The sequence below is a fragment of the Thunnus albacares genome, chromosome 15, assembly GCF_914725855.1.
Source record: "Thunnus albacares chromosome 15, fThuAlb1.1, whole genome shotgun sequence".
NCBI classification, from domain to species: domain Eukaryota; kingdom Metazoa; phylum Chordata; class Actinopteri; order Scombriformes; family Scombridae; genus Thunnus; species Thunnus albacares.
This window is the reverse complement of record NC_058120.1, coordinates 19,608,017-19,618,545: the sequence shown is the minus strand read 5'-3', so window position 1 is coordinate 19,618,545 and position 10,529 is coordinate 19,608,017. Positions and strand designations below refer to the sequence as shown.

General features: G+C 39.8%; 1 long non-coding RNA gene across 2 annotated transcripts; it reads left to right on the top strand.

The window, feature by feature from the left end:
• Positions 1-1,352: 1,352 nt before the first annotated feature.
• On the top strand, positions 1,353-4,568 carry LOC122998490. Of its 2 annotated transcripts, XR_006407435.1 has the most exons (3): positions 1,353-1,721; positions 1,811-1,889; positions 4,059-4,568. It is a non-coding gene; the product is annotated as an uncharacterized LOC122998490 (long non-coding RNA). The 2 variants fall into 2 exon arrangements; XR_006407434.1 differs by having other exon boundaries at positions 1,353-1,889.
• The last annotated feature ends 5,961 nt before the right edge of the window (positions 4,569-10,529 follow it).

Below are 10,529 nucleotides of genomic sequence, written 5' to 3'. Positions count from 1 at the left end.
AAAGCGAGGGGAGGCAGAGGGAGGGAGAGAGAGAGATGGGAAATGGGACAGAGGGAAGTGCTCAGGGAGAGGAGACAGAAAGGCATGATGCATGAGAGCTTCTGGTGGTTTTTCAGACCACTCGCTAAGCCCCGCCCCCCCTTAGATATTGTTGCTATGCCTATCAAGTATTTTGTTTTCACACAGAACATAGTTTACAATGATAATGGTGGCAGATTTACTGCTTGAAGTCATTTTTGAAACAGCTGGTCTTCAATTTCATACAGAAGTAAACAAAAGCAGGCTTCTCATTTTTAGCTAACGACTGTGAATTTTGTTGGCAGAAAAGACAGATGTTGCTTGCAGATTTAATCAGTGTAAGCTAATGCTATACTAAAACATGCAGGAGGTGGTTGAAACGTCCATCTACAGCTAATTTTTTTTAAACATCAACTCTACCAAAGGGCCTTAATTATCATATGATAGGTGCATACCACCAAGCAGCACCTACCACAGCTAGCAGGCTCAGACTGGCAATCCGGCTATTTGGGCAAATGCCAGATGGCCAGCCCACTTTGTGGGCCACAAGGCCACCAACAATGTGGGAAAAAATTGTGGGAAACAAATTCAACCTGCCAGCTGCAGCCCACTTGATGTAGGAACAGCCCATCTGATTGGGGTTACGCAGTCTTAATGTCAATAAGCTTCCTATGTAAAGGGCTGTGTCCACCAAAGCGTTTTTTCCCAGCTAATAACGCCAGGTGCTCTTCTGAAAATGCCCAGCTGGGAGTGCTTGAGAACGCTTTGGAGGCGCAGTGTTTTTTCAGCTGAGACGCTTTGGAATATCCATGGAAGTACAGTTAATTTATGTGTTGCAAGTACCTAATTTTGAAGATAGTTTGTGTTATCAACAAATACTGAATGTAAAAATGTCAGCACAAGGTAGAGTACTTGCTCTGAATGAAGGGAAGGCTGAAGCATGTAGGGTATATGTGGGTTCATGAGACTTTGTAGGCAAGGAAACATCTCAGTGAGTACCATCGTTTGGTTCAAGAGCTGGACGGATCCCGGAAACTTGAGTAACATCCACCCCTCCACCACTGTGATTGGATGGCTGGGTAAAAAGTGACAGTGACGAGTGCAGCTTTTTACCCAAAGTTTTTACCCAAAGAATTTTTCAACTCTTGGCGACCAGAAAAAAATGCAAAATACACTCAGTGCCTTGTCACGCTGCTAGCATTTGTAGCATAGTATAAATACATGGTGCTCCCATTGCAAACAATTCAAAAAATACACTGGCCTCAAAAAAAAATGCTTTGGTAAACACAGCCCCTAAGACAGGTGCAGAATGTGCTACAGCTTCCTCCCCTCACCCTATCAAGTTGATGCGTCCATCCATGTAATGTCACAGGTCAAGCGGGAAATAATCAAATCAAGACTGAAAATAACGCTAGCCTATACAAATAGATAAAAGTCCAAAAATTGAAAAGGTGGAATGGAATAGGTCAGAAAGAAAAAGAAAACAAATCTTGTGACTGATGCTGGAAAATGTTTTAAGTTAACACATTTATTCAAAATATCGATGCCACTGCCACGCAAAATCCTGTTAGCGTTAGCATGCCTACCTGCAGTGATATAACTAACAGTGACAACCTCCAGCAGGTGATACTGCTAACATTAGCTCATGTAGTGACAGTGTTAACAGCAGAGCTCTGGACCTGACTCTCTCCATTACACAAGTGGTATGTGAGCACAGCTTTTCAACTTTAAAATTCATCAAGAATAGATTGCGGAGCAATACATATTGAAGCGTTCATGCTTATGGCTACAGAAAAAGACATTCTTATGGCTTTGGACACTAATGGAATAATCGACAGGATGACTGATGAGAGGTCTTCTCACCGCCTAAGGTAGGACATGCTATTCTATTTTCGCTGCTTAAGGCCACTGTGTTATGATATTTTTTTAAACGATGTCAAGGCGACAGTGTTATTATGGCTCAGCTGATTAGTCACTCTGGGTCTGCTCCAATAGGTTTCAGGCATGCTGCTTGTCACAGGCTGACAATAGCAGTAAATCAACGTTTAAAAATAGTGTCAGTAGCATGAAATCATGATCGTTAAGCCTGAAATCATGACCGTTAAGCCTGATGTGTGAATTGCATCAGACCAGCTGCGAACATAATGGTGGATGATTGACTATAAATAGCTCTCACATTTCCAAATCATCATAGGAAAGTGTGAAAATTAAGTTTTGGCTATTTTGTTTCATGATGACAGCAATGCATTTTATCATAGACTACATACATGACGTGATTATGTCATATTTGTTTTATTTGTGAAGTCACAGATTGTAGCATAAGTGCGCTGAGCGCTGGGTTACCCATATCAATTGTCAAACAAATAAAATCCTAAGTGCGCCTCAATGTGCGTGTCAATTTTTCCTCTAGGCTATTTCTTAGCTATATATTTATTTATTACGTTATTTTATGAAACCCTGTATGTACACCTGTTGTTAGGGTGTCAACTTGATATCTATTGCTTGTCTACATGTCTACGTGTTATAAATAGCCTGATATTGTTTTATGCAACTCATAAGTGTGTACACTGGGGGAAAATGGGGCCAGTCCAAAAAAATGCCAGGGCTGAATTTTGTTCCCAGTCTGACCATGTGGAAGTTCCTTAAAGAGCAATACCACCAAAGGCCGCTACACACTAGCTCAAGAAAATCCCTGGTTCCAATTGACTCCCATTGAAAAGCCTCAACTTCTCCCTAGAAATATAAAGTCAATAATTTTTTTCAACGAGTCATTATGGTATCAGTTGCTAAATTCTGGCCCTCTAATAAGTATGCTTTTGGTCATTTTTGAAATTATTGCTCCGTTAATAAGATTTAAAGACGTAGAGTAGCCTTGATGTTTGATGTGGGCATTGATTGACATGTGATTGACAGTTGGCTGCTGTTCTCCCCGGCTCCAGGACTCACACTGAGTCGGACTATTCTTGCAATATTTCTGTAAGTTTAATGTTACTTGATTATAATACCTGCCCTGTTAGTACAATTTAGTTAAAGTAGCTAACGTTATCCCAAGTGTGCACCGCTCAGTGTTCCCAGTAAGCTGGCATTGGTTTTGGTCCAAGGTAGAGGGACACCCCGCACTCCTCATTTGGAAGGTCCTGGCTCCAAATGGAAAAGATGTTGACGACCATAAGCTGCGACTCTAGGCTTCAAACCGGCTCCAATGCAAACGAACAGATTACGTCACACCTCGCATCCATCTTTACACACAGTCCATGATGCATACATGATGTAATTCTAAAAGACTGCAGCTAAAGCTAAAGTATAATAAATGAGGATGTAACATGTTATGTGTTCTAACATAACTCTAGCTAACTCACTAGTTTGGTGTGGATACAGAAAAACATCCTTGAACAAGCAGCACAGGGATTATTATGCTTTAATGTTAGTGTTTTCAAGTATGCTTCACTTTTAAAAGAGAAAAGGATATTGAGGATGATAAATACCCCATGAGTCTGGAAAGCCCAACAATATCTTACACAAGTTTGTCTGGTGTTGCTGAAGTGTAAAACTTCCCCAAACCAAATAAAGAGCAGGACAGAGCTGCTAATGTTACCCTGAACTCTGATATACTAGCATCTTGGCTCCCACAGGGTGAATGTTCCAGCCCTGAACAGACATTTTTCTGATGTTACCTTTACCTTTGGAAATAACACTAGTTTACGACTGAAGGTGTAAGCTAGTTAGCTGGACATGCTAACGTTGTAAGAGCAGACAAACAGTTTAATCCGTTTCACGTTTACTCATGCGTATTACAGTTACATGCACACCTCTTCGACATGTGGAGAAATTAAAAGCTTGGCAGCCCCGCCATAGCCAGTCATGGTTGTTGAGATATGACTGGACGATTTCTGTTCGGGGGCGGGATTTAGCAACGCTCAGTCAGCTTCTGACTGACTGTATGTGTCTGTGCTTCTATGTATTTGATCATGCATGTTACTATGCATATGTTTCTGCATATTACATGTATCTGACTGCATCCTCTGTGTGTGTTTGTATAGTTGTTCCCTCTGCTGCAGGAAGTCTTTAATTCCAGGAGCCTTGCTGAGAGCCATGACGAGTGATGCGTCCCAGAGCAATAATATTCAAGGGGTAGTATTTTACAACATACTCTCTGTTGGTATTGAAGCCTTTGGAACATTGCTCTGCTCATTTTCATACATATTGCCTCTTTTGTCTTCTTTGGATGCACCTCTACCAAGATCCATCACAGAAGGAAAGTGTTTTCTTTAAGACGTATCTTACCGTAGTCAACACTGCTGAAATACCCCTTTGAAGCGATTTTTCACAGCGGCAGAATGTGTTCAGTGCTTTTTTAAACACACACACCTCCAGAGGAACTCAGGAGCAGTCAACCTACAACACTGGCTGCCTTGGGAATCGGCTGTAACCACCAGCGTTCAGGCTTTTTTTCTTCCCTGTACTCAATATAAATTGTTGCAACAAACAGAACTAAAAACAAGGCTCTTTGTTTGAAATTACCACATCCTGATTAAATGCTATTTCCTGAGTCCACGTGACTTTAATTTTTATATATATCAGGTATACAGGTATTATTATTACTTCAGAATAAAAGCAATCAAGTGGTGCTAATACTGTTAGATGGCTGTTCATGACCTCCTTTGGAGAAGTGAGTGCTAAAATGTGCCAGTGGAAACAATTGGCACCTACTCTCACAAAATAATTGCTGGCATGGGAGTAAATTCTATTATCATCAAAATTAAAACTCACACTCAAGCACCTTTCATTAAACAAAACTAATGAAAATGTTTTAAGAGAATGGGGTTTTTGGAGTTATTAATTAATATATTTCCGATCACAAAGAGTTTTCCTAAATGGATATGTAGTGGTTTGGAAAAGCATGTCCTCAAAAAGCAAAATGTGCCTTCAGAGTTCATGCTGTAGAGATTAAGAGCCAAAAGGTTACCAACCCCGTTTCTTAGTGTAATCCACTGTAAAGCCTCAAAGTTAAGCGTTGTACAAGACACCATATAGGGATACTTGTGTGAAGGATTATAAGGTGTCATCAGATAACCAACCCACACAAACCATGAGCTGAACCACAAGAGAAGACAACATCCCAGCGGTCGACTCAAAGCACCTCGGGCCAAATCTGCAGCCACAGATAACAGCATGGCCTCAGCAGTCTGCAGAGGGTAAGGAGGACTTCACTGTTCCCATATGAATTTGACCACCAAAGGTGACCGTGGAAAGAGATCCTTATCCTTGAATGCTCACTCCACTGTCAGTTGACATTCATCTGCTGGCAAAGAGCCCGGCGCTTGAGTTGTTAGCGTGTGGAGTGGACATCCCAGGCCTGACCTGCCATGACACTGCAGTAATACAGTTTCATTGGGAAATAACATAAGGCGGGTGGAAGTCCTTGTCAAGCTAAACACCACCTTGCAGTCTGCTTGACACGTTGGCAGCTTCCAGGGTGTTTTATTTAGACGCAGCAGTTTGTGCAGTACAGCTAAAACAGAGGAAAAGGTATTATACTCTAGGGAGTGCATTAAAATAAGACCAAAACAAAAAGCAGGAAAAGTACTTTACGAGGTCTGACCTGATCAGACCTCTAACAACTAGAGACAAAAGGAAATTCACAACATATACTTTGTTATATCAAGTTACAATTAATACAGGTACTAAAATATATTTCACCGGGATAAATTTTCTGCTTTTCTATGTACGGAAGTTATTAGCATGAAGTATATAAACAATTAATAAATGGCTTATAACACACTATAATGTAGTCACTGTGCAGAATGATGTATGTGCAGAGTTTGACACTTGAAGGCTGTTTTCATATTCATCTGCTGAAGGAGGAAAGTTTCTATGTGCTCATCGAGTTTAGGACATGGACCTATGAGCATGATTTGAGACACTAGTCTGAAGCCAATCACGGTCCAGTATGCAACTTACACAAGTGTGATGTGGAAACTTGAGGCGTCCAGTGCACACACACTGGGAACTGAGACATCTTTTGTCCAGCAGTTATTGGCTGTTTTGTTTTTTTGAGTAAAATCTATTCATACAGTTGATGTTGGATTTTTTTGGTGAGGGAGAACGGGTACATTTTTATTTTTGAGGATTCTAACAAGATAATTGAACTTTGTTTGTGGATAAAACTAGACACATTATTATTCAAAGGCAGCACATTTTATATATCTTAAAACATGTCTGGAGGAGATATTTAAGTATTTTATCAATGTATCTGTCAACAAGCATGTCACATCTCCTGTGACGCATCCATCACTGATGTATAATAGATAATGAATGATTGACAATATAATATAACAGTTGCAATCATACAACTCATGGGGGGCTAAATAAAGCGCTACCTATTGTTTCAATCCAGCTCTGAATGTTCCCCAGTCTTTCTACCAATTTACTCATCCTGTGTAGTGCTACACAGCCTGTGAGAACAGTTGTACGTGTTTCTTCTCTCTGATTTGGAAACCTTAATTTTTAACAGAAAGCTTGCAGGAAATAGAGTTTGATACATATGGGAACCAGACAAGGATAGCCTAATAAAAGATCCTAATGAGTTGCAGTATGGGAAGTGTTGTGTATTCTAGGGACTAGATCCCATTAACACCTGATATTAACATGCAGTATGTTTGGCATCTGATTACGAGCCTTTATTTGATTACAGGGCGGCTGTGGCTCAGGATGTAGAGCGGATCATCCACTAATCAGAGGGTTCGATCCCCGGCTCCTCCAGTCTGCATGTCAAAGTGTCCTTGGGCAAGATACTGAACCCCAAACTGCTGGCTGTGCCATCGGTGTGTGAGTGTGTGTGTGAATGGGTGAGTGAGCATTAGAAACATTGTAAAGCACTATATCACTCCTGATGAGCAGGGTGGCACCTTGCATAGCGATGCCCTGGCAGGCATGTGTTGTAAAGTGCTTTGAGTGGTTGGTAGACTAGAAAAGTGCACATAAATGCAGTCCATTTACCTTTACTTTGCATTTACAACTGTTATTACAAGTACAACTGGTATTAAAAAAGTGTTGTTACTGTGACCAAATAGGTAGAGCTAAAATAGTGTAATAAGCACCTAAAATTGTAAATTATACATGTATTTTCACATGTTCACTTATATAACCAAAAAATCATGCCTGTTATCTGGTCTCATATCCTGCTGTCAATATAATATCAATACAGTATATCTCCCAGCTCTCAAACAAAGCGATGAAGCAGAAGAGGGAAAAAAATTACGAAGTGTGCAGCTGAGATAAAAATGGGACTTCTAAAAACATTCACCCTCTGTTAGTTTTGACTTCTGACCCCGTGCCTCCTACGCTTGCCAAAATACACCTTCTCTCCAAACACATCACTTAAAATTGACAAATGGACAAAAGTATATTTTTAGAGCCGCAGACATTAGAAAAACTCAATAGAAGAAATCAAGAAGAAAAAGCTTTGAGAAGTGGTGCTTTAGGTGAAAACCATATCTTTCCAATTCAAAGTAGCGTGACTTAAGGGGAAGGTTTTAATGAAAAAGATCACAGCATTTCTTTATCATTATAGATGGTGTGCAGTAGACAGAGGCAGCATAGTTGTGAGGCGAGGCAGGGAAGGTAGAGATGGAGAGATGATAACATGCAGCAAGGGTCAGGAAACAGATTCAAACTCACAAATTTATAGGGGCACAAGGCCCACTCCTGTTGAGCCTCTTTGATCCACCAAATTGACCTTCCATCAGTTTTGGACTACAGGGAGCTATTTGTAAGTTGGCAGCCATCAAGGCTGAAAAATGTCTTGCAGTTCCCTTACAATCAGCCCCGCAGAGCTCTGACCAGAGGCAGAGCAGTGGCAATGGGCTCGTCCGGCTGTGCTGACGCCACTGGGCTGTCAGGCTGTTTGGTAATCAGTGAACTGTTGCAAACATTAGGATGCTTTGTCAACTGGCCTGTGAACAGAGAAGAGTACGGCAACTCTGGAGATGACAATGATTTATAATATACGAGAAAAATGGTGTCACTAATCCCGCCAGAGCAGAAAACACAATGAGGACTGTCAGCAGAACACTCAAAGTACAGGGTGAGATAACATTGGTACTGAAAAGACCAAAAGAAATTCGACAAACATTTTCCATGAGCTACTGATTCATTAAAAAACACAACAACATTCAGCCCATAAAAATAGAGACTTATTAGAAGCTCATTAGAAGCTCCTATATACAGCTTTGTTTTTACTGTCGGTTCTTAATCTGGAGTATAATAACCCGGAACATTTTAATAGCTTTCATGAACATGTCTCAAATCTAGTCTAAGTACCTGCAGATCTGGACTGTGAAGTGTGGAGAGTTTCTTCAGCACCCTGAAATTAATTTAGACATGCAAGAGTAAAATAAAAACCAATTAATCACCAACTAATCAGAAAGGTGACAGAAAACAGAATTGAAACAAAATGTGAATGTCACTTAGCAGTCGGATTCTTCAGCCCCATTCCTTTTGTGTGTTGTCAAAACTATAATTACATTTTTATTGTAAACCTGACAGTGTATTAAAAAATGTATTCTTAAGCTGACAAAATGTCTTATTATGCTGTCTTTATATTGACAAATTTGGTTGATGGGCAAGTTCTTAAAATAAAAAAAATATTTATTTTTAATAAAAAAAACTATTTCACAATGTAAAAAAAAAAACATTATTTCTTTGCTACAGAAACTGAAGTTTGACCTTGTGCCTGCTGAATGACTCATTTTCTACCAGGCCTTGTCTTCTATCTATCTATTTCAAATGTTACTCACAGATGACATTCATAGGTAGCTCTGAAAGCAACGAGCTCAATCTGAATTGTCATTTGTGAATTGAAGACATTGTTTTTCTAATCCGTAAATGTGATACTAACAGACTACCACATATTTTACTTTGTGTTATTTACAATGATGTACATCATTAGTTTCAGGAGATGCCTCTCCTTCATTTATAAGCAAAGGCATTTGATGACAAATTAGATCTATTTGATTTCTAATTATATCTGCTTTCTTTTCGATTGAAAGAAAACAATGAATTTTAAACAGACACTGCAGGAGGCATCTTCTACCATACAGCCAGTGACATGACATCAGGACAGATATGTTTTGCTGCAGTGCAGAGCAAAACATGAAATAATTAAATGTGATGGGGCCCACAAACCATTGGCAAACCCATCACATTATACTGAGATGTGTTGTGTTGTTTTATGCAAATGCAACATGACTCTAAGGTCATGTTTCTATTCATTGGCTCCTTCAGTCTATTGCACAATAAAAACAAAAGTCTGCAGCCATGCTAAACGCTAACACCACATGCTCTCAATGACAATGCTAACATGTTAATGTTTTTAGGTACTGTTTACCATGTGAACCATCTGTTAGCATGCTAAAATTTGCTAATTGCCACCCAAGACTAAGTGCAGCTGAGACTTATGGGAATGTCATTAGTTTTGCAGATATTTGATCATAAATGTAAAAAAGTATTGGACAAAATAACATTTTTGACCTGATGACGGTGCTAGATAAAAAGTTAGGGGATCACCAAAGTAATAACAATTCATCCCAAGGGGAAGATGAATGTCTGTTCAAAATTTCATGGCAATTCATCCAATGAGACTGTCCTTCCCCCAAAAAATGACACAACAGGTCATAAATGCCAGTGGCCCCAAACTGCCTATATTAATGTTTAATTGTGACAGGTGCCATCCAGCGGCCATAGGAATCATGACCGGAGCAAAGGAGGAAATCAGATGACCTCAATGTATAGCGACAAAGTCTGCATATGGAGGAGATTAGGGTGGATGGATGGTTCAACAAAGCATTGGACTTTGCCATGATGATCATCCCCTAATCTTAAGGAAGGAGTAACTTCAACCCAAACCACGTTTCTCTAACTATAACAAAGTGCTTATTTTAACCCAAACCCTGATCTTGCCCTAAACCTAACCAAGTCGTTTTTGTGCCTAAATTGAACCAGACCTCAACCTTAGTGTTGTTACATCATAAAACATCACTATGTTTTAACAATGATTTGCAACAGTTTTGGAAAATATAAACAAATGATGTCATCCTGCCGATTGCTGCCGATAGGGGCGACAGATTAGAAAATGTGTTTTGCATGGAAAGACAACCTACTTGGGTGTTTAATTTAGAGTACTTGTTGCACCCAATAGTTTTTGAGAGATTTCACTCAAAGCCAGTAACTTCAACACCAAGGTGGCGCTCAAGAGAAAATCATAGGATCACTGAAGTCAGTATGATTCATTATCTGGGAACCATAAATGTCTGTACAACATTTTGTGCCAATCCATCATGTAGATGTTGAGATATTTCAGGACAGACTGACCAACAGACCAACATACAAACACTGCCTTTCCTAGAGCAACGTTACTCTGTATGTCGCTATTGTATAAAGTGCCCTCATTACATGAAACACCAGGTTGAAAAATGAGTTCAGCTAACATGTTTATTCGATATGTCACCTAA